This window comes from Phalangium opilio, unplaced genomic scaffold (assembly GCF_054372755.1).
Source record: "Phalangium opilio isolate 3A_F unplaced genomic scaffold, DU_Popi_V2 ptg000045l_1, whole genome shotgun sequence".
In the NCBI taxonomy this organism is placed as follows: Eukaryota; Metazoa; Arthropoda; class Arachnida; order Opiliones; family Phalangiidae; genus Phalangium; species Phalangium opilio.
Window position 1 is genome coordinate 2,815,803 of NW_028324168.1, and position 25,300 is coordinate 2,841,102.

General features: G+C 36.2%; 1 protein-coding gene and 1 long non-coding RNA gene across 5 annotated transcripts in view; one reads left to right on the forward strand and one right to left on the reverse strand.

Annotated features, from left to right (window-relative positions):
- The window catches only part of LOC149676715 (uncharacterized), a 205,208-nt gene that overhangs the window by 47,913 nt on the left and 131,995 nt on the right, over positions 1–25,300 (reverse strand). For 2 of the 3 annotated variants that reach the window (XR_016366517.1, XR_016366519.1), the window contains one exon: positions 7,875–11,125. The exons of the other annotated variant lie outside the window; for it this stretch is intronic. This is a non-coding gene — a long non-coding RNA (uncharacterized LOC149676715). Of the gene's footprint in view, positions 1–7,874; positions 11,126–25,300 lie in introns of those variants that run through there. 3 annotated transcript variants of the gene reach the window in all.
- Positions 6,867–25,300, forward strand: part of LOC149676716 (uncharacterized) — a 41,087-nt gene continuing 22,653 nt past the window's right edge. The window contains exon 1 of one of the 2 annotated variants that reach the window (XM_089837783.1): positions 6,867–7,260. The gene's annotated coding sequence lies outside the window, so the exon portion shown is untranslated. The remainder of the gene's footprint in view (positions 7,261–25,300) is intronic. The other variant, XM_089837781.1, reaches the window with a different exon arrangement.

Consider the following 25,300-nt stretch of genomic DNA (forward strand, 5'->3'; position numbering starts at 1 on the left):
AGTTAGGGTAAGGTATGGGTTAGAGTTAGAGTTAGGGTAAGGTATGGGTTAGAGTTAGGGTAAGGGTAAGGTATGAGTTAGAGTTAGGGTAAGGCTAAGGTATGGGTTAGAGTTAGGGTAAGGCTAAGGTATGGGTTAGAGTTAGAGTTAGGGTAAGGCTAAGGTATGGGTTAGAGTTAGAGTTAGGGTAAGGCTAAGGTATGGGTTAGAGTTAGAGTTAGGGTAAGGCTAAGGTATGGGTTAGAGTTAGGGTTAGAGTTAGAGTTAGGGTAAGGCTAAGGTATGGGTTAGAGTTAGAGTTAGGGTAAGGCTAAGGTATGGGTTAGAGTTAGGGTAAGGCTAAGGTATGGGTTAGAGTTAGGGTAAGGCTAAGGTATGGGTTAGAGTTAGGGTAAGGCTAAGGTATGGGTTAGAGTTAGGGTAAGGCTAAGGTATGAGTTAGAGTTAGGGTAAGGCTAAGGTATGGGTTAGAGTTAGGGTAAGGCTAAGGTATGGGTTAGAGTTAGGGTAAGGCTAAGGTATGAGTTAGAGTTAGGGTAAGGCTAAGGTATGGGTTAGAGTTAGGGTAAGGCTAAGGTATGGGTTAGAGTTAGGGTAAGGATAAGGTATGGGTTAGAGTTAGGGTAAGGATAAGGTATGGGTTAGAGTTAGGGTAAGGCTAAGGTATGGGTTAGAGTTAGGGTAAGGCTAAGGTATGGGTTAGAGTTAGGGTAAGGCTAAGGTATGGGTTAGAGTTAGGGTAAGGCTAAGGTATGGGTTAGAGTTAGGGTAAGGCTAAGGTATGGGTTAGAGTTAGAGTTAGGGTAAGGCTAAGGTATGGGTTAGAGTTAGAGTTAGAGTTAGGGTAAGGTAGGGTTGGAGCTAGGGTATTCATACGCGTTTTCCCATAGCTAAGGTATCAAATATAACTGTATATAATTAATGAGTTATTCAAATTTCTAAATTAAATTAGAGGCACCGAACCGAACGGACAAAGCTCTTTTCAAATTGAAAAACAAATTCTAAATATTCAATTTTTTTTTATTCATTTTAATTAACAATGGGGATGAAATTTTATATCCTAAAACGATGTATCTTATCGTGAAAATTTTTCATTTTCAACTCGGAAAAAGTTGAATAGACACTCGCGGGAAATTTAAAAAAATAAATAAATCGGTGATTCGAAACAGATTGTGCACTGATTTTTTTTTTAAAGAAAGGAGACAAAGCCAAAATAAAAACTACTTTTTTAGCCCTAAAATGATACAGTTCCATTCCGAATTAAAGTTTGGGAAAGCTGTCAAGAAAATTATACAAAAAAGAGGATATACTTGAACGCAAAAATCATTCTTTGGTAGAACAGATGGATAAGAATCATCAATAAAAAGCAAAGAATAAAAACCTAACAATTATGTCTAGACTATTGTTGAAAAGTCCGTTAAGCGGTTGGCTAACGAGACCTTGGGCTAATACAACAAATTTGAAAAATTCGTTAAGCTTTTGTTTTATAATTTAAAATTTTGGCGCGCTTAAACCAATGAGATAGATAGAGTTACAATTCAAATCGGCTTACCGCGAAACACATTGTTTTTATCAAGCACGTTTATCAAAACATGCCAACGCCACCTGGGAGCCTCTAGCGGAACTAATTACAACTTTTACTTATGGCTTATTTGCTATCAGAAACATCGTTATGATTTTTATTTCATCTATTTATTAGGACTAGAGTTTTTATTATTTAACTCGCGTATTTTATTTAACACATTTAAAAACTATCTTGGCAGCTTGTTACACAGATTATAGCAGCAGACGGTAATAAAAAAGTTCTTAGGGTGGCGCCACCCGTATTTGATAAAGATTCATGCTCGACAAAAGGTGTATTGCGAAACGTCGATCTCGAGATCTCATGTTGTGACTCTAGGTTTCATATATATATTCAATCTCATTGGCTTAAACTAAATCGTGTCTCGTGAGATTTTACCCAATACCACGTGTTTTGTGAATGCATTAATATTCGCTAAGCCTTTGTTTTTGAATTCCGCGCGCTTTTACAATTGATAGAACAATATCACGTGCAGCCTTGGTTTCTATTATTAAATTTCGCGCGCTTTTAGCCTTTTACAATTGATTGAACAGTGTCACATGCTTTTCTTGTGATCCCTTGGTTTCTATTATTGAATTTCGCTTGCTATTGAATTTCTTAACCATTTCATCTACCAAAGAAACTCAGTAAAAAGTGTATCGCGTAATTAGGGCTGCTCGCTGCATACATTTAAATCCGTTCGTATAAAAAAGGCGGGAGATTTCGGGCACCAAGAGAGAAAAATTTCAAGAGAAACGAAAGCGGCCTAGCCAGCCAGCCCAGCACTGGGGATCATCCATTTTATCAGAAGCTTTTGAAAAACTTTTTTATATTGTTTTCTGCCAGGTCGTTATTTCCACCGTTGTCGTCGTCTGATTTCGTTATCTTTCATTTTTCACTCTTCACGGAATCCACCCTCCCTCGCGACCCCTAGGGGTTATGGGGGGCATTTCCGCCAAAATACTGAACGCCAGCCAGCTCCCTTCCCGCCTTTTTGAAATCAGAGTTTTTCCTCGATTCCAGAACATTTTTTTTAAAGCTTTAAATTAACCAATCAAAGTAGTTGTTGCTAAGCCTAATTTATCGAAAAACTCAAATTATAACCTAAATATATCGAAGATAAATCAACATTTTTCCCAAGAACCGTTGGGCAATCCGTTACGATGAAAAATTACCTAATAAATTTCCCAGGCCAAGGCTTAGGAGCTGCAAAGGCTTAAGAGCCGCGTACTTTATAAAAATGTAACTCGATTTCCATACATATCGCATTAATTTTATATGATTAGGATCGAATCAGTAGTTTTAGTTTTTACGTTTCCAGGTATTTTCGCGGTAAATCAAGCATAAACAATACGTAATATTTCTTTCATTTAGGGTTAAAAAGAACCCAGCGAGAGAGAACAAACTTATTTCAAAATCACTTACAAGTCCTATGAAAGAATGTTTACTAATTGCTTAGCCAACCCTAGATTTTGTCCCGTGATACAATGTCACGTGTCAGCGTTAATAATACTATATAAAAAGCCTTTAAATCTCTGTCAACAATCCATAGTGACTCCGGATAAACTTGAAAATTGCGCGAGATTTTTGGGAGCTTAAGTTTCAACCTAAATTTATTCCTTAACCAATTAATAGCAATGCATTGGTGTAATATGAGGAATCAAGCAAACTCCGGTTGATACTTTCTCCCCTATTTAACTTAAGCGAGCGCGCGCGGCGTTTGCTTGGTTCGCGAAGATCCTGTTAATAAGGTTACGCCTAACCCCGTACAAAAACTAAATAGGCTTAAAATGGGATTGATATTATTACCGGAGTGTTCGCGAATACCCTTATTAATAATGCAGTTAGAAGAAAACATCCCTTCGTTCATGGTAAAAGTATGAATACGTAGAAAGGCTGGGGCTGTGGATTTAATACTAACATCGCTAGACTTGTATTTAATTCAACTTTGTAACTGAACCGAGTATAAGAGGAAGATGGAGATGTTGAAGGCGGAAGAGAAAAGGAGAAATCCGTTCAGGGTATAATGATAAATAGAGTTTAAGGAGGCAAATGTCATTAAGAAACGGGCATTTCCCCGCCTGGAACTGTATTAACTCTACTGGATGAACAGAGCGTACAGGGATGAGAAAAAATCTATTAAGATGCCAAGCCACGTTCATCCGTCCAGAGCTTGGCGATCTCCGAGTATCGGAGACTTTGAAAAATACCCCAAAGTGATAAGGCCTAAACTGACCCCAAGCATGAGAGAGAAAGAGAGAGAAAAACATTTTGGAGGCAAACTGGACTAAGTCCATTATGGGCTGAACATATTATTTGATCCCTGAAAGTAACCTACGATAGCTAGAGTATAAATTTGGAAACTTAGTTAAGCCTTGTTGGAAATTCAGAGGGATTTTGTCACGTACTATATTATTATTACATTAATATTCATTAAGCCTTGGTTGTTTTTTAAATATAATTTTTAAATTCTACTAGTTTAATTAATCATGTTCACCTCTTACGACATTTTGTCTTTACGACGTGTGGTCAAGTCAACTGTAAGTATTCCCAATTGTCTAAGATAGCCAACAACAACCTTGTACAATGACCAAGGCCTATTCTACAGGACGGTGGGGGTATATAGTGTTCAATTGCTTTAATACAAAACCGGACCAAGCAATTCGTAGGAATCTTGAGCCAGAGGAAGAGACGCAAACAAAGAGTTTCCAGACTGCTGGGCTGGCATTCCCTATAGCTATCTAATAAGTTTCTTAATTAACAGGAAATTTCCTCAGACTTTGTGGAGATTGGTGCCGGGTGAAGGGGAAGGGGCATTTCAAACCAGACCATACCATACGTGAGGGGATTCGATAATACGATAAAAGAGACTTACTTCCCCCCTTTACTGTCTTACCATTGAGAGATACAAGCATTTTTAAACCTAATTAAATAAGTGGAAATCAGTTCTAGTGGTGATGGTTTACTTGTTAAGACTATTTTGACCCTAATTCAAAAACGCCAACGTCCAGTCAATTAATTACTAAACCTAAATTTAAGACTTCCTTCATTCCTTAGTTAAGTATTTTCATCACGTGAGTGTAGTTGTAATTACGATTTAGAAGTCCGTACTGGCTTCGTAAGAAATATCTAATTCGGTAAGCCTTGGTCACTCACTAAGCCTACGTTGTCCCTAACTCCATTAATTACTAAGCCTAATTTAAGAATTCCATTGTATTTTCATCACGCGATTGACGTTGCTTGGGTAAGAAATATCTAATTATCTAAGCCTTGGACCGCCTTACCTAATTAGCGCGTGCTGGTTAACTGTTAATTAGTAACAAAAAGTAACCTAGAATTTAGTTTAGTTTTTTTTTTCGCTCTTTCATTCTTTGGGGTTTCGGTAGCAACGTGCTAGAATCAGCTTAATGAAGACAAAACGAAACGGAATTGAGAAGTAACCAATCAAAATCGAAGACGGTATCATAGATATAAGAAGTACCCGCCATTGATTTATTTACATTGATTATTAACGCATTAGGCTTAGCGATAAAGTAATATATTTCCGACATCTATGAACTGCAGTCAGAGTTATAGCCATTAGCGAAAAGATCACGCGCGCCGCGAGGAGAGGCGAGGCGAACCCCCAACCGTCCAATGGTCGAAACGAAACGATGGTCATTTCAACCCCCCCCCCTTCCCCCTTAGCTCTCCCGACCCACCGATTCGGACAATTGCTGACCCAGGAAATGAAAGTACTACTTCCCGCCACTGCTGCTGTCGAACGAAAAAGGCGTTGGGGGTAATTAAGAGAAGTACTGGTCGTTTCTTAACCCTGCCTGCAAAGACCAGGAGTTTCGTCTCCCCGTCTTCAAGAAAATATCGTGCAATGGAATCGATTTAGAACGCGATACGTTCCATGCTCGTTTCTTACGACATTTAGGCATAAAAGTTGGTTGTTGTACAAGCTACTTGTAAAGGAAAGAGAGAGAGAGAAGAAGAAGGAAAAAAGTTGTTAAAAGAAATATCTCTCGCTAAGATCTCCGGTCCAACTCCGGGAATTCGGACTAGCAACGATCTGATGATGCGAAGTCACTGAGAGGCAGCATCCCAAGGATAACTGTGGGAAAAGAGGAAAAGGGATCAGGGATGAAGAAGGAGGAGGGGAGGATGGAGAGCGAATCGAGTCAGGAAAGTCGACGACAAGACGGCGCCCGACTTTTGTTTACGCATTATAGCCCCCCCCCCAAGTCCCCTAAACCTAACCTAAGCTTGCCTAAAGAAAGCGGGCATACACTCGGACACGCTATAACCAAACGTATCTCGTGAACCCGCGCGCTCGCGCTATTACCAGAGGAGAGAAAACACGTGGTGGTGTGATGTGTAGTCGTGAAACCAGTTACGTAATGCATCCCATAAGTCCATTCGCGTAGTTTTCCCCTGACCAAGAAACAACGGAAAACGCGGCGCGGCTACAGCTGGACTGACCAATTACTAACCTAAACTATTTCTCTTACCAAGCTCCCTTTCGAAACCCCAAGTTGCGTGAGCGTTTACCGAATGTCTTCCCTCTTATGGATGGCTTGGCATCTAAAACAATCCCGAACCTCTTAGAGACTCAACTCCCCTTAAGAAAAAGTGAAACATCAAAAATGGGATACAGAAAGTATATGGTTGAAGAAGGGGGAGCCGAAACCAAGGCGGTTTTAGCTGGCTGGACTGGTCAAGGTCTTCTGTATCCCATTCTATTTAATTTATTATATCCGTTTCCCTCTGGTCAGCCGTGGAATTCTATACCCCCAAGTCGTTTCCATGGCGTTTTTAATCACACTAGGTCTAGTATATTTCTTGTTTCTCTAGAAAAATCGATACAACACTCTGGACTTAATCCTAAATTACTAAAAAAAAAACCCAGTATAGGTAGGTATCTTTACCCTTCCAAAAATGTTTAAATATTAAAAGATGAAAACCTAAAGGTATCCGGTAAAGTTTTCAGATCTCTCTCCCTCTTCTGGCGAGCTTCCTGAACGATGTCTTAAGAGTTAATGTTTAAGGTTGGATTTTTAGAAGCTTTTAAAAGAATCGAAACTTACAACCCTCCCTTCCCTTCTCTTCCCTCTCGGGATGCGTAGTTAGTTCATCGGGAATGCTTTAATAGAGAAAATATCTAAAAAGAAGCTCAAGATGAGTTTCGAAAGATGATGGTTCTCCATTGATTCTAAGAGGCTGAACTGAAGAGTGGAAAAAACGGGGAGATGGGAGTAGTTTCGGAAAGAGGCCGATAGTCGGTATAATGGCGCTGACGTTAGGATAGAAAACGGCTACAAATAGGAGAGACAGGAGTGTCGAAGACTGGAGTTTTGGGACGCGTACACTTACGAACGGTTCTCTCGATCATCCGGACTAACATTAGACTGGTGCCTCTCTTTATCTAACTTTTATATAGAGTGAGATTTTCAACGCTTTTTCTGCCGACAAAAGAGAGAATTCTTTCAAGCTGTTTTGTCACGCGAGTCTGAATATTTAGAATATTAAGACGTTTGTGATTAAACCTTACGAAAAAAAACAATCAAACAATGGAGCCGTGTTGTAAAAGATGAAACTACATGACATGATATGATATGATATGAACAACCCCATGATATTATAAATAATATAGCTTCAGGGTATCAAAACCCCAAGGCGAGGAGAGCAAAGAAATAAAAGGGATTCTCTCAAAGGTAAGGATAAAAATTCAATATATGCTTTTCTTCACATATTTTTCTCTTTTCGTTTCTTTTTTTTTTTTTTGGTATTGGGTTTTCTAAGAATATATGGAATTTTATATTAAAATTGGTTTTGTTTTTAAATTTTGGATATATAGATATATATATATATATATATTTTTAGATTCAATATAATTTAGTTTTAAAAGAGAAACTTTTCCATATTTTCTTTTTGAGCAAAAAAATGACATGATGATGTTAAAAAGTTTAATAATTTAAAAAGAAAAGTGTAAAGTATTTTTTTAAAATTAGTATTATATTATTATTATTTATATTAAAAATATTTTGAATTATTTTTATATTTTAAACTTTATATTGAATATATTTAAAATTAGTTTTACACTATATACTTTATAATAAGTATAGTTTAATTTGGTTTTATGTTTTATACTTTATATTAAATATGGTTTAAATTCATTTTATATTTTATAATTAATATTTTGAATAAATATAATAGATTTTAAATTAAATATACTTTGAATTACCTATTCTTGAGAAAGGCATAATAAAACATACGAAAAATATAAATATCAAAAATCAAAGAAAATAATTAAGTGTACTTAAATATATATAAATCAAGTCACGTACTGGGGCCTACATACTTTTTCCAAAAAAATATTAAATATAATTCTAATGAATAACGTATTGTACGAATAAAACAAGCATATAACGAAATCAAATTAATATTAATAACCCCTTTCAAGTAAATTAAACAATTTTATTTATAAATTATATATTTAGAACTTTCTAGGCATAGTGTATTAATATAAAAATTAAATAAATCCCTTTAACCTTAATTTATGCATCTGCTTAATTATTTACTTAGTCTAAAAATCGGCTTAATTAAAATCACAAATCCCAGATCCCAGCACCCCACGCCTTTTCAAATCTCGTATGTCGCAACAGAAAAAAATTCCCTTTATCTAGTTATTACTAAGTAGATACTAATTTAAAATTCAAATTACCTTTTGGGGGGATTTACTGATGGAAAAGTTTCATATTTTGTTAAAACTCTTTCATAATAATGTTTTAATAAACAAAACGAAAACTGCGACAAAATAATTTAGGTCTAATATACTTCAAAGTATGTCTAAAATAATCATTCTAGGTTTCAGAAAAACATACTTAATAATTAAAGTTGTCTTCAAAGAAACGCTAAGCCTAAAAGCATCTAATATCTTTATCTTGTAATATGTTACTTCTAATATATTGTAGAATGTTTGATGGAGTTGAGACTGAATAGTAATCTAAACAAAGGCTTAACAATCAGTTACCACATTGTCGTAAAGTTTCTTCTGACGTTATTTAAAGGACATTGACTTAAGTTAAGATGTTTGGGGCGCTCGTAAATGCTTTGAAGGAAGTTCGCCAATAGAGAAATATAATGGGATAACAATCGCTTAAGTATGAATTGAATAGAAACCGCACGCTTAATAATTGAAACTTATATATATTTAAAGTCACCAGGAATAAAAGGAGATATATAAGTTGTTAAATTGAGAAACAAAATGTAGTAACTAAATAAAAATGAGTAGATAGTATAATTTATATAGTTTTCTTTTTGGAATATTTACACAATTAACTTAAGTAAGATTTAAAGGGCTAAAAATGCTAAATTACTATATGGTAATTCTATTAACTGGTTATTTACAACAGTAATCACCAACTCCTCACATCTCTGTACTTGAAATCTACCCTTAAAAATACTAAATTACCACATGGTAGTACAGGTAATTTACAACGGTAATCACCAACTCCTCATCTCTGTACTTGAAATCTACCCTTAAAAATACTAAATTACTACACGGTAATTCCATAAATCGGTAATTCAAAGTGGTAATCACAAACTCCTCTCATCTCTGTACTTGAAATCTACCCTTAAAAATACAAAATGACCATACGGTAATTCCACAAGCCAGTAATTCAAAGCGGTAATCACAAACTCCTCACGTCTCTGTATTTGAAACCTATGCCCTTTAAAAACCATCGTATATAGCTTTGTGCAGACGACAGAGGCGCTTTAGGAAGGGCCCCCTTTGCTGAGGTATGGCCATAATGAAATCCCAAAATATAACTGCAATAAGAAATATAGAAAGAGAGGGGCCCCACTAAGGTCTTCTCTCACTCTCCCGCTCTAAGGGGAAGCCCAGAGGCACAGCGCACCATCCCGGGTTTTTTTTTCTTTTTTATGATTATAGAAGGCTCCCCAAAATACCGGGATGTCTGTGATTGTTCTCATTTGACCCCTATGACCCCACGTTGCCCTAGGAAAAAATTAATCGAGGATATAGGGGGGGGGGCTTTTAGTCTTCGGAGATGACGAACGGGAATAGTGACTCAAAATACATATATGGAAGATGATGGTTTAGAAAGCGAAATTGACGTATCTCAAAGAGTTGTTATGAAATTTACAAGGTTCTAACAGACTATGAATAAATAGACCACTTTTCAAAAACTTTAAGTTTTCCAGGGGGTTTTTTCCCATATATTTCCACGAGTTTTCCAAGGGTTTTTTCCCAGAGTTTTCCAGGGGTTTTTCCCTCATATATTTCCCAGAGTTTTCCAGGGGTTTTTTCCCCATATATTTCCCAGAGTTTTCCAGGGGTTTTTCCCCATATATTTCCCAGAGTTTTCCAGGGGTTTTTCCCCCATATATTTCCCAGAGTTTTCCAGGGGTTTTTTCCCCATATATTTCCCAGAGTTTTCCAGGGGTTTTTCCCCATATATTTCCCAGAGTTTTCCAGGGGTTTTTCCCTCATATATTTCCCAGAGTTTTCCAGGGGTTTTTTCCCCATATATTTCCCAGAGTTTTCCAGGGGTTTTTCCCCATATATTTCCCAGAGTTTTCCAGGGGTTTTTCCCTCATATATTTCCCAGAGTTTTCCAGGGGTTTTTTCCCATTATATTTCCCAGAGTTTTCCAGGGGTTTTTTCCCCATATATTTCCCAGAGTTTTCCAGGGGTTTTTCCCCCATATATTTCCCAGAGTTTTCCAGGGGTTTTTCCCCCATATATTTCCCAGAGTTTTCCAGGGGTTTTTCCCCATATATTTCCCAGAGTCTTCCAGGGGTTTTTTCCCATATATTTCCAGGGTTTTTTTTCTCATATTTACCTGATTTTTCCAGGATTTTTTCTCATATTTACCTGAGTTTTCCAGGGTTTTTTCTCATATTTCCCAGAGTTTGCCATACCTTTCACCATATATTTCCCAGTTTTTTTTCAGGTTTTCCACCATATATTTCCATGAGTTTTCCAGGGTTTGTTGCCATATATTTTCCAGAGTTTGCCATACCTTTCACCATATATTTCCCAGTTTTTTTTTCAGGTTTTCCACCATATATTTCCATGAGTTTTCCAGGTTTTTTTCCCATATATGGAGTAATAACAACGGGAGTGGTTTTTTCTATAGTTGAAGCAACCCCTTCAGAGCAAACTTTACAAATTTCCCTGATATTTTTTGTCAACCATTCATTACCCTGAGTTTTCCAGGTTTATATGAACCCTTGGTCACTACGTACATCTACATAAGAAAGTATAAAAAGCTATTCATAAGATTCTTTGTTTGACAAGAACAGACTGAGCAGGCGCTAATACGTAGACAAGCTTTCATCTCTCCCCCAAATTTTTTCTTTTTTTCTTCTTTTCTCTATCCTCCTCATCCCGGTGTTCCCGGGGACTAGATATACATTCCATCTCTCATCCACCCAGGTTTCCTTTTTTTTCTTCTGAAGGCATCTTTTCTATCTCCGAGAGAGAGAAAGAAAGTAAAGAAGATAGAAGATGCGTGGATCAGTCTGAAAAGTGTCTGCTTTAATGAATAGCTAGGATGAAAAAAAAAGAACAAATAAAAAAATATCTCCTGAATATCTCTTGAATAACAATATATTTTTTTTTATCAGTAAGAGCTACGGGATGCGCGTATCCACCCATGCCTAAATGGAATATTTTTTATCTCCTTTGCTAATGTAGGTACTAGAATTGTTACCCGAAGTAAAAATGTGGGTCAAGTTTGAGCCAAGGCTTACGAACGATTTTGCCTATTTTAAGACAGCCTATGAAAGAGAATGGACATGAATATTGGTCTGGAAATTAGCCTAGCTAGAATCGTTAATTTTCGGGCTATGCGTCAAGTATTGTTGCCGGAATCCTTACGTTTTTGGGCTATGCGTTAAGTATTGTTGCTGGAATCCTTAAGTTTTTGGGCAATGCGTTAAGTATTGTTGCTGGAATCCTTAAGTTTTTGGGCTATGTGTCAAATATTGCTGCTGGAATCTTTACGTTTTTGGGCTATTTGTTAAGTATTGCTGCTGGAATCCTTACGTTTTAGAGCTGTGTGTCAAATATTGCTGCTAGAATCCTTACGTTTTTGGGCTATTAGTCAAATACTGCTGCTAGAATCCTTACGTTTGTGGGCTATGTGTCAAATATTGCTGCTGGATTGGCTCTGAGGCGAATATTGGGTCCGTGATATTCAGGCTATGAGTCAAATATTGGACTGTAACAATTGATTGACTGACAGACTATAGAGCATTGAACAAAATATTAAATTATAATATTCTGCGCTAAATTTCATGAAATGTCCTAACTATTTGATATAGAGTTGAAATGCGGTATAAATTATACATAATATGTACAGAGTACCCGGGCAAAGCGTGCATAATTTTGAGCAAATGATCGTAGCTGGAATCGTCGTCAGGCATAGAATGCGACGATAACACTCGTAATGGATTTAATATGCGAGGAGTATAGCAAAGCTAGGCCTACCAATATTATTATACAGAATCAATCTGTACAGATATTTGAATTTGATCGATTCTTAGTGACTTCTATAAGTTCTTTCTATTTATATTGAAACCAAAAGTTCATCAAAATCTCTACAACAAACTTAGATAAAACATAACGGAAGGGAGCCCAGGCAAAAAATTTTAATTTAAATTCTTTATGTGCACAATTTTTCACGAAATTATAGGATAATATAGGACAGGTTTAAAAAAATATAGGAACTATAGTACCGCTGGGCTCCCTGCATTACGTCATCGAAATGCCTCTTGAAGCAACGTATCTTTGTCGACTCTTAACACCCCATAGCGGCTCCAGTCCTATCATAGTTTGTAGTTACTAATCTAAAAGATAGTCATTGTTCAAGTTTGGATCCAGCGGATTTCAGATTTCACGCGCGGTTACTCTAGCGTAACCCTGAAGTTGCACCTCTATAGCTCTACACCGGTTTTAGTAACAGGATCCGGATGGGGGTCTCCTCTACACGATATACAGTTCTTAAAAAGTGCATGTTCCCCTTCCCCATCGCATTATGTAGATTTTCAAGGGATGATAAAAAGTCGATCCTTAACGGCCCCTGTATTATTCGGAGTTGACGTGTTTAGAAGCGCGTGGGGTTGGACACTTTTATAACAGGTTGATACAGATATTTTTTATTTCAAAAATCCCATGACTTTTTTAAGGGTTTTCTTTTAGTATTTCCCGTTCCATGACTTTTAAATTGTAGTAAAAACTAAAATCATTGAAGTGACACATAACATGAGCTTGTAAATAAATATATTACTTCATGCTACTGTTATTTATTGAAAAATTACCTAACCAATACGAATTCCTTGACTTTTAAAATGAAAATATTACCCTGATTTTTCCAGGAATTTCAGGTACTATACCAACCCTATGTTTAGAAAATAATTACGCTTAAACATGTAAATAAGAAGCAATGAAAACACTGCTTTCCCTTGCCCCAACCATAAACTTTTTAAAATGATTATAACAAATTTAGGCTTAGTGATGATCACTTAACAAAAAGGTATTCATCATAGTTAATTATAGTCCTCCTACAGGAGCGATTGTTAGACCCCACGATTGCGTCAGGGCTATGAGTAAACCGATATAGTGGCAAATCCACGCTAGAACTTCTAGGGATGGAAAGAAGTTGGAGAGCAAAGGCTTAAGCGAAGGGGTTGCGATGCTATAAGCGCAAAAGGCCAAGGCTTAACGGGGGTATTGACTCGCGAGAGAAACGATCTATAGGGACACGCGGGGGTTTTAAGCCCCCTTCTCTATATACATAGGGTATGGGGGGGAAATTGCGGGGCAATTGCATTGTGTGTTCGACCATCCTGGCTGGCGCAAAGGGTAATGACTATACACGCAATGCAAGCCCGACCCCTTCCCAACCCCCATGCAGCCCTTAAAACGCTGGCAACCCTTTTCTAAAAAGGTTTTTCAACAAACCATTTGAAATTAAATAAATTGAATATTAATATATCGAAATATCATTTGTAAAGACTTATGGATTTCGATGACAAACGTTTTGTAATGCGATTAGAAGCGTATGAGACTTTCGAAGTATGCTACGGAAACAAACCGCAAAGAGAGGGACAGAGGTACAACCATAAGTTTATAAGACATGTTCCCTAAGTTTGACACTATTTATACTTCGTAATGCAAGAGACTTGCAGCTCGAGCTAGTTCGAGAACGACAAGCGAGAATTGATTGACTGTATATACTTGGTGGTTAATTTTGCAGGACTTCAATCTTCCTATTTAGTCTGTACAAGGCCCAATCACCAGGCGTCGCTTCACCTCAAATCTATGACCTACCTCACTCACTTCATGACAAGCTCCAGTTTGTAACCAGCGACAAACTTATGGTGAACATATCTTACAAACTTGATTGACAAGGTCACTAGGAACAATTTACACTTTCTTACTTCAAGTATCTCATGAGCTTCTGATGGGTGGTTTAGTTATATTTGAGGAGGGCTAATAGCTTGTACAGCGTAATGGTTTCCCCGTGCAACTGAAATAAGGGTGTAGAATTTCCATCTCCTCAAATAACAAAACCACATTGTATATGAGATGGTTTTACTACATTCCTAATATAGATGGAATTGTTAAACCTTCCCCCAATCTTTAGTTACAAAAATTAGTTATCTTAACTTAACAAACCTGCCCAAACAGATATTAGGGAAAAAATGGCGCTAGTTACGTTACAATTCTTTGATTTGCGATTCATTCTCTCTTTAAATCCCAAGCCCAATGACTTCAAAGAAAGACAATTCCCCAATTTTTATATATGTATATATATATTTTTGCTCGTTGTTTTACGATCACATATAACTTCCTTTTTTTCACGTAAATAACTTTTTGATTCGAATTTTCTTTCATATTTCTTTGCATACCCCGAAGTAAAAGCAAAAATAAATTCAGGAATCTTATACTTCCTTTTATGTGTAGGAAAATTCCTGGAAAAGAAAAAATAAAAACAGTTTTTTTTTTCTTCAGGAGATGTTGGTTTGCAGAAAGATGAAACTTTGTTAAAACCGAAGATATATATATATATATTTATATATATTTATATATATATATATATATAAAAATCTGTTGTGTTGTATTGTATAGTATAGTATAGTGCAGTTTGTGAGAAACAAAGAAACAGACATAACTATGAATTTCATCCAGTTTCTTCTAACTTGTGTTGTTTTATATCAAGAGATATGTTTTCCTAGACTACATGTTTCTATGGACCTTAACCCATATATATGGGATGCGGAAAATTTTTTGGAGTTATTTCAGTCCAAGGGGGGGGGGAAACCCTTTGAAATAGTAGAAGCAAGGTCACGTGAGGGCGATTTTTGGGTAAGTTTCAAATTTTGCGGGGAAATCTTTGGTTTCACTTAGTGATGAAGTCATAGGCAGCCATCTTGAGGGTAGCTTCCATCTTTGATGACTGTCTATCTGTATAGTATACACTACTTATACCAAAGGAACTCGAAAATAATTTAAAACCACGCCGGGGGGGCTAAGTTATTGAAGAAAATTTATTTTTCCTATGCTCGAATTTGAAACAAATATATTGACAGCGTTTTTAGTCCTTTTTCCCAAATAACGTCCGTGATAATATGGTATTTTTGTCAGATAATATTTCTTTAAAAGTATACTGTTAAAGTCAACACCAAAGTCGTTAATAAGTCAAGGAAAAAAGACGCTATTTGGCTTTCAACGCTAGGCGAGCCTAAGGCGTAACCTATGCCTTATTTTTCCGATAAGGCCTGCTCAAGAAAGAGTAAAGTCTCTTTTGGTCCCTAAGATATTTCATAATTAGGGGAAAAATTCGGGGGCCCCGTAATTATAAGAAAAGAGGTCAGCTCGCGCTAAAAGGGTCCCTCATTTTTTTTACTTTACTTTTTAAGTAACCTAACGCTAAGAGCTTTCATTCATAAAGACATAGTCATATTTCTGATTTTTCTTATACGCAGCTTCTCTTAAGCCTAAAACTGTCGAGTTTTAAATTACATCATATATCACGTCACGTGCAAAAGTTTGGATACGAAGGACTTGGGTTTTTTAGAGTAAATTTTACTTTTTCTTTATTATAAAGGGTTTATTTTTAGAAAGAGGTTTTATTTTTAGTAAAAAGTTTTAAAATGACTCGTTGAGCAGGGAGCCCAGACAAAAATTTAAATATAGGATATTATAGGACGTTTCATGAAATTATAGGATAATACAGGACAGGTTCAAAAATATAGGATTTTATAAGAATTATAGGACAGCTGGGGCTTCTAAATGACTGATAAGTAAATTAATTTTTACTTGGTTTGGGCTTAATTTTATTAGAAAAAACTAATCTAAAATATTCATTATAAAATAAATATTAGGTCAATCAATATTCAAGTAATCTATAAGATTATTTTATTTTTCATAATATAAATACGGTTAGATTTAAATTGTTGAATATATATTGGAATGAATATTTCATCAAAATATCTTGGTCCTTGCATTTAAATAGGTCTTAAAATCTACTATATACTAAACATTACCTTTATATGCAAATAAGAATATTCTATCCTATATCTCGTGTAGGATCTAATATAAACCGGGAGAGTCCTGTTTGTTTTTACTTTAAATTCGCTTTCTACATACGACATCAGGAAAATTACAAAAACACAGTCCATGGCAAAAACCTTATAAACAAAAGAATATTCAGTAGCAATATTATTGTTCGACAACATTGGCACCTTATACTTAAGGTACAATTACCCCAAAGATTTTAAACGTGTACTTTCTAACCCTAAAATTAGGCCTAATTCAAGATTTTAAATACGTACTTTCTAACCCAAAATTAATTTCAAGATTTTAAATACGTACTTTCTAACCCTAAAATTAGGCCTAATTCAAGATTTTAAATACGTACTTTCTAACCCAAAATTAGTTTCAAGATTTTAAATACGTACTTTTTAACCCTAAAAAATAGGCCTTATTCAAGTTTTTAAACACGTACTCACTAACCCTAAAATCAGGCCTAATTCAAGATTTTAAATATGTATTTTCTAACCCTAAAATTAGGCTTAATTGACACTTGCTTATTTTTTATTGCCCCTAAAAATAGGCCTAATTGACGCTTGCTTATTTTTTATTGCCCCTAAAAATAGGCCTAATTGACGCTTGCTTATTTTTTATTGCCCCTAAAAATAGGCCTAATTGACGCTTGCTTATTTTTTATTGCCCCTAAAAATAGGCCTAATTGACGCTTGCTTATTTTTTATTGCCCCTAAAAATAGGCCTATTGACGCTTGCTTATTTTTTATTGCCCCTAAAAATAGGCCTAATTGACGCTTGCTTATTTTTTATTGCCCCTAAACATAGGCCTAATTGACGCTTGCTTATTTTTTATTGCCCCTAAAAATAGGCCTAATTGACGCTTATTTTCAAAGCCCCTAAAATAGGCCAAATTGACGCTTATTTTCAATGCCCCCTAAAAATAGGCCTAACTGACGCTTGGTTATTTTCAATGCCCCCTAAAAATAGGCCTAACTGACGCTTGGTTATTTTCAATGCCCCCTAAAAATAGGACTAACTGACGCTTGTTTATTTTCAAAGCCCCTAAAATAGGCCTAACTGACGCTTGTTTATTTTCAAAGCCCCTAAAATAGGCCTAACTGACGCTTGTTTATTTTCAATGCCGCCTAAAAATAGTCCTAAGTCACGCTATACTTCCCACCCTATAAACATCTTACCCCCGTCTAAAAATAGGTCAAAATTGATCGTCTGACATCTTCCTAACCCGTAAAAATAGGCTTAATAGGCCCACATAAATTCTTAACCCAAACCTTAAACGTATTAAACTAAAATCAGTTGCTATGCATTTTGTTTTAAAAGGACCAAGGCTTAAGAAATTCGATTAAAAATTGAATAGGAAAGGTACAACGTTTAAAATCTATATATATATATATATTGTGCACAATCCCTTCAAAAATCTTCAGGAGGTGGTGATTCCACTCCTAAATCGATACAATGGAGACACGAGGATGAAGACTAAGATCCGGGGGGAGAGTTTCTATCTCGCCCAGGATGGAGATCCAAATTCCAATACAGAAGCTCAAGAGCCACCGAGGCTTCACAGTCACTCTACGCGGCGGCGGCTTGGATCAAAGTCGACCTTTCGCCCTTAAAAGGCCTTATACGAGAGTTGAATTATAAAGCCTTAGATAACTCCCCAAAATCGAGGGGTTGGACAGTTTATACCAAGATAACAATTATGGCAAAGTGATTTAGCTTAATTATATTGTAATTATTTTCCAAATTAAATTTAAAAAAATACTTTCAGCGTATGTGAACCGCCATTCGATTTAGTCTTTAATAAAAAATAATATCTGGGAATTAATAGGCTTAGCACGTAAAGTTAAAAAGTATCTAACTGATTTTATAAATTTAAATAGCAAATTATGAGGAAAAATTCTTAAATTAGCGCGAGATAAAGTGCAGCTAGGCCTAGTAAAGTAGCGCTCACCAAGTTCTAAAAATTATAAGGATAATATTATTAAGTTAGGGTAAATACACTTTAAAGTTTCCGTCCATGGTTATAACATTTAGAACTTTGTATAAGTTAGTATAAAGTTCGTTTTCAAGTCAAGCGGAAACTGCTGGGGGTTGAATCTCTTTGAAGTTGCTGCTATACAGGCCTATGTCATCGCATTATCCAAGTAAATGCTTTTACTCGTGGAAATAAAACTTCCAAGAGAAGTTAAGAATTGGGGAGCTAAAGAAACCGAATTTGGGGAGCCTAAATAAACCGAAATTGGGGGAGCCGAAATAAAGTGAAATGCCAATTTAATTAAGCACTCCAATCATAACTCGTAAAATAGAGCAATTCCTTTAACCAATATTAGATGTGAAACGTAAAAAAACTCGCCGGGATTCTTCAACAATCTCATCTACGATAAAGAAAAAAAAATCGTGGCGGCCGACTTATTATTGGACTATGGATTAAGGGTTTTCGTCATGCAATGCGAGGCAAAGCAAGGTGAGAAATAAAGCGACTGACCAACCGTTGCCGGACCGATGGCTAATAGCCCGAGAGAGCTATACCGACCGAGTGAGTCTCTCTTCGAATCCCCGGGACTTCCTAGACTTTCTGTGGGAAGCTTTTATAGTTATGGACGTAATCAAGATATTGGGTGATGGTTTAGTAGATATCCAAGCTCGCGTAATGTGTTTACAGAGAGGGGAATCATTCCATCCGGAATTATATACTGACTAAATACGGGGTTGGGGTTTCAAGATACTAACACGATACCATTCCTCCGTTTTCAGCCTTCTCTATTTTCTAGGTAATAAGGGAAATATAGCGGATAATTTACATTAACTAAAATAAAAAATTTAATTTTAGTTTCCAGGGGAAGACAGCTTCCAGGGTTTAAAATCCCCTTGTATTCTTTACGAGCCCCTGTAGAAATGTTTAACCCGCAATACATCCGTGTTACGTGTAAAGTGGCAATCCAGGCGCAATACAAAAATGTTTGTTCCTAATGCTAATCTATTACAGATCTTACTAACTTTAAAACGGTATGTGTGAACGATGGAATTGTTAGGATTCTAGTGTAACAAAGGAATTTCAGTTATTACTGTTTAAATTAAATTATGTATTCGTCTAAAGGTTAAATCGTCGTTGCTATAATCCACTTTAAATAAAATATTTCGCTTTTAATAACGTGTCAATTGCAAAGACTGACAAAATTCCATAAAATTGTCTTGATTTTCAGCTTCATCATACCAAAGAGAATATATACCAATAGGAGCAGAAAGTTTAGCCTTTTGAAAAGCCCGGCCCAGGTTTTTGGAGTAACTAGATCCGGTTTTTGTTGATTGGCTAAGCAGCAACGCCTTTTATCGCTTTATTTTGGTGATAGCAAAGGGTTGATCTCTGGGTTGACCGTTAACGTACAAAAGATAATTTTTAAGCAGACAACAAAGCCACGTGAACAACCGGAACTAGTTTCTCCAAATTTAGAGCCGCGGTCCCTATTTACAAAGTTTCTGCTCCTCTTGGTATATTTTCTTTGATCATACACAATAAAAAGTATAGGGTAGACAAGGCAGGCGTAAATAGTGTATGTCACCAAAAAACACTTTTCATTGTTATCATTTTTAGCCTACTTGGCTCAATTTCTGTTGGTTTTTCTGTCCGTTTGAGTCATCATTGGATCATAGCAGACGCGTAATATTTTTCAGAAAAATGTCCTCAATAAGTATAGAGAGTATATCACGTAGTGAGTCGTCGTTCCCTCCCCCTTCCCTCTTTCTGTATCTACAATTCCCCCCCCCCGCTCTTTCCAGTAGCTCTATTCAGTCCGATATCAGTGTTTTATGCTCTAACGCTTCCGTGTTTCCCAGCGGAAATCGTTTTTCGCGCCTTTCTAACTCTTAGCCCAATTTATAGACGACCGAGGCTTAGAGCCCGGCAGTACTTGCATGATGCTCTTATTTCTAGTTCCTTCGCTTGGACGATCCATGCCATTTCTACGGCTACCCCGTTTATCGCCACTCATATCTTTCGCATCGGCAGAGCTAGTTTCAGTTGGCAGTATACACTCTCTAGGGATATTCCCGCCAATTTCTGAGCACCAAGGCTTAGCGATCGGTTTGGCCTAATTTTTCCCGCCATTTTTTTCTTCTCTTCCCAACAGAGTTGATTTAATTTTGTGGCGCGAGAAGTGTGTGTCCTCTATCTGCCTGATAGACCATTTCAATGATTTGATAAACGCACTTAGAGCGGAATTATTTTCAAGTACTGATAAAGTAAGCTTTAACCAACAGCTTACTGTAGATTAAAATACACCACCGCGCTAAGCCTTGGTATGATAAAAATCGTATCTAATTTAATATTGCATCCTCGACCACCACCTATTTAAAAGCTTCTGGGGCCTTTTAGTAACGATATTTTTTCTTTTTATTTTTGTAATGTAAATTAGGCTTAGCAGTCTAGGTTATTAGTATGGAAATTTATCAATTTTTGTTGAGTTTTTTAACCTCCCCCCTTCCCCTAGTTAAGTGCTATCTGAAATGGAGATCTTAAGTGGCTTTTAGGTTAATTAATTATCGAGCTAAAGATACTCCAGGGGTGCTATATAAAGTTTTAATATACAGTTTAAACTCATTAATTTTTTTATGATGCATTCTAATTAGTTACGCATTTAGACATTGTTGAAAAGCTAGTTGCGGCTAGCATATAGGTATATATAATGGAAAAATTTAGTTAAGCCTTGTTTTCAATTTTCGTGAAATTTCGCACGCTTTTGACATAATTATGGCGCGTAATGCCACGTGCATTATGAACACATATTAAACCTTGGATTCAATTTACAATTTGAAATGCCACGTGATTAGTGAATACAATCACATTATCGTTAAGCCTTGGATTAAATTTTGATTTTCACGCACGCGCGGGCTTTAGTAATTCGATGTGAGATCGAGTAAAGATAATACCTATCACGTGATTAGTGAATACGATGATAAGGAGGTATAGTTTTGAGTTGAGCTAGAGTTATTTGCATCAATTGAAATCGAAAATATTTTGAATACAAACTGAACTATAACAGCTGCTAGAAAATATTAGCATTACTATTTTTAAAGCTGGGAAACTTTGTTTAAACTTGTTTAAATAAAACCTTTACAATCCTGGCTTTTCAACAACACACAAAAACTAAGGTATCTTTACATTCAAAATATTTGCCCACCCAAAAAAACTATGATAAAAAGCTAAAATATTTTTACTTTTTGTATGTGTATGTGTGTGTGTGTGCAGATGTATTGCTCATGCAAGCTTAGGATGAAAAAATACAAAATATTCCCACAAAAATACAAAAAGTCTAGAAACATGGATGAAAAAAGAAATATTACAAAAAAAAAATAAATATAACTTAGGTTTTATTCTTGAAAGAAACAAGGAATAAAAACGCCCCTTGCATCAAAGTTTCAAACCATTTCCTTATCCAGGAAGTAAAGTTGAATAAGGATATTACCATCCTTGCCCTTGGACGTGCGTAACTCCTTCTGGGGTCAGTTTTAGGAAGGGAAATAAAATTGGGTAAGCAGACGACGTTAATTCGCTTTATTCGTTTGCCTTCTATGAACGTAGCTATCATCGTAGCTTCTAGCTTCTTGCATTTTTTTTCTTTTTTCTTGCTTCCTGTCGCGGGGATTTGTGGGTAATAGCATAGCAACGCGGGAATATATAAAAAGAAAGGTTAACCCGCAATCACCCCAGTTTATGTATATTGGGATTATGTCAATTGACAGCGTTGCTAAAGGTATGGTTGATCCTTTTAAGACTTTTTTAGGGATGTACTCAAATGCACTCTAGAGAATCTCGTGACGTCGAGACTTAAAAAAAAAAAAAACGGAAGAGAAATATCTCGTGCGCATCCCGTATTATCGTTAGGAAGTACTTTCTAGCTTACCCAGTTTTCTTTCTTTTTTATTACATTGATGTTTTAGCTCCCGTTTCGACTTCGTTTTGGCTTTTACAAATATTTATTTCAGCTTAACATAAAATCATAAAAGTGAAGTAGGTCAAAATCGTCATAAAATAGGCCTAAATCGTCGTAAAATAGGCCTAAATCGTCGTAAAATAGGCCTAAATCGTCGTAAAATAGGCCTAAATCGTCGTAAAGTAGGTATAAGTAGGCCTAAATCGTCGCAAATTACGTCTAAATCTTCCAAATCAGAGTGACCACATTTTTAGATTAAAATTTTAAGTTACTTAAACGATTTCATAAGAATATTACTACAAAAACTTGAAAAATTATATTTCTGAGGGAAGCTAACATACAGGGGTAAAGCTACTAATGCTATTCCTATGAGCCCCTGTAAAACAATTTTCCTGCACGACATCAGTGTACGATATAAATAATTCCGCTGATGTTTATATAGAGTTTTCGTAAACCCAAGAAATTTTTCCCAATAAAATTAAATTCCCTAACTTATCTTCCCCGGGTTTGAGATTTTCCCTGACTTATACCAACCCTGTACATTATTAAACTTTGAAAATTTAGTATAGCTACACGTAAGAAGACTCTATAGCTACGAGAAAAATGCATTTTCACAAATTACGATTCCCTTTCAAAAGACACTAGAGTAAGGAACAAAAGGGATTGCGCGCGAGGGAGGGGAGGGGGGACAGGAAAATGGCGGGAAATTGTTAGTGGGTGGAGCATCGCTTTCAGATATTCTACTACCATACCGTCTTTTCTAGAACCTCCTGACTGAAATGCTTTGTGTGTAGTGTAACTTAGGACAGAGAGTCTCGAGACAAATTTTAGAAAATACTTTTAGAGGAGCGAGCAAGCGTGCGGCGACACTTTCCTGCATTGCACGCGGGGTTTCTACATCGCCTCTTCCCCCTCCCCCGCGCCATCTTTCTCTTAAATTATAACATAAATATAAACCAATGGCTTTTAGAGTTAGTGTCCATATACAGGGTGTTTCAAAAAGGGAGGGTAATTATAGGACCCATGAGGACACGAGTGGGATGGTTCTGGAAAATCAATTTTAAGTCGAATATCTATGTAAATTCTATCAGAATTTATCCAAGTAGGATTGGACTATTTACGGATGATCCCTTAAAATTGAGAATTAAACTGAAATATAATACTAATTTATTCCGTTAAATACTCCAGTCATAACTTGTAAAAACTTTGAGGAACTTAGGGAGGTAAAATATCAAAGAAGTTACATATCATTTTGAACAACTCAAAATTGATTTCCTAAAGAACTACCCTTTCTGGAACACCCTGTATGTATACATGGAAAGCTTCTGAAAGCTAGGTTCAAAATTATCTGTTTTGTTTTAAGTTTAAAGCTTCAAAAGCAGGTTTGTTTTAAATTTTATAAATTTTGGAAAACATTTCCTCCAATAAAGAAAAGATTTATTTCATTAACAGAAGGATAAAAAAAATAATAGAAAATTAATTAACCAAGGCTTAACAAGTCTGACATCTAGCCTACTTTTAGATAAAAGACAAGTTATCGCTGGACGCGTATTATATCCGCATCCGAATCCGACCGGATTTGAATTACAAAAGTGATAACAGAAACTCTCTCCGGGATTTCCGGGGAAACGGGAAATATTTGTTACATTCGGCATGCAACCAAAGTCATTCGGGAATGAAATTGAAATCCCAGTGAACTAAGGCCCGTGCACTTTCAAGTTTTACCTTACATCAAAGCGACAATCCTCGAAGCTATAAGTATAAACTTAAAACTGTAATCATAAATATAAACAAGGAAACAAATATTCATTTCGTACGAATCGTACGTACCGAGTTTAGTTTGCAATGCTTTTTAAATAAGAGTTAGGCTTAAGGCTTAGTAATATCATAAGTTCATATAGTATGTTCACCATAAGTTTGTTACTGGTTACAAACTGGAGCTTGTCATGAAGTGACTGAGGTAGGTCATAGATTCGAGGTAAAGCGACGACGCCTGGTGAGGCGCTGCAAATCAAAGGCTTAGTACAGAAAAAATTGGAAGATGGAAGTCCTGCAAAATTAACCACCGAGCGTAGGACTTCAATTTTCGCTTGCCGTTCTCGAACTAGCTCGAGTTGTTACTTAAGTCTCTAGCATTAAGAAGTATAGGTAGCGTCATACTTATAGAAGGAACATATCTTATAAACTTATGGTAATATAAATAGTAACTTCGGAAATGAAACGGATAAACTTCCGGGAACGTAATTAAAACATTTCGGAACTAGTTTTCGGATATTTTAAATTCCCTTTGGGTAAATATCATTTCCATAAATTTTGTGTACCATTCGGAGATTTCGTATATACGTTTCTCCATATAGGGTAAAAGATCCTGGATTATCTTAAGACGTTTGCAGTAAATTCCACACGTAAAACACGACCTTTCTTTGACATTAAACAGGAACCAAACCGGAACTGGGTGACCTGAGAGCGTTTCCGCGTTTATAAACATTTTACTTTCAACACTTCAACAATACTTAACCCTTCCTTCGGGGGGTTCTAGGAAGAAACGCACGCATTGTTTTATAATTTCAACAGCTATTATCACAAAGAGCTCGCGTTGCCATGGAGAGCAAATAGGGATGCTTCGGAAGAGCTTGGGGTTAACGAGTTTAGTCTGCGCGGTTTTTAAACTTTCATCATTTAGTCGTTTAGTCCCCGATGTAATAGAGAGTTTAAGTAAGGTCGCTAAAAGGTGTTACTTAATTTTAATAATAAAATATATTGAAGGAGGAATTAAATATTGTGTCAATTGATTTCTTAAGCTCTCTATAATTATTATTACTATGATTACAAACGAGCGGGAAAACTCAGAGAGAAAAGGCGCAAACGTAATTTTGGCGCGCGATAATAAATATAAAAGAAAATTAAATTTTGAGCCTGGCGCGTGCGAAGGCGAAAATTGAACGGTTCAACATTAGTTTGTTGAAACCCTATGAGACTTAACATTGGATATAAATCCGCGTCAGCTTTCTCTACTTTGCAAAGATCTATTTATAACGGTAGATGGGGGAACTAGAGATAATAATACACTAAGACCAAGGCTTAGGAGGGGTTAATTCGCCTAATTACTTTTCAGGGGGAGTGGTGTTGTTAGTCGTAATGCGTTGTGTTTAGCCCTAGACTAGCCTTCTCTCTCTCTTCATAGAGATATTACAGAGCTTATAAAACCTCCGAAGTTGTTAA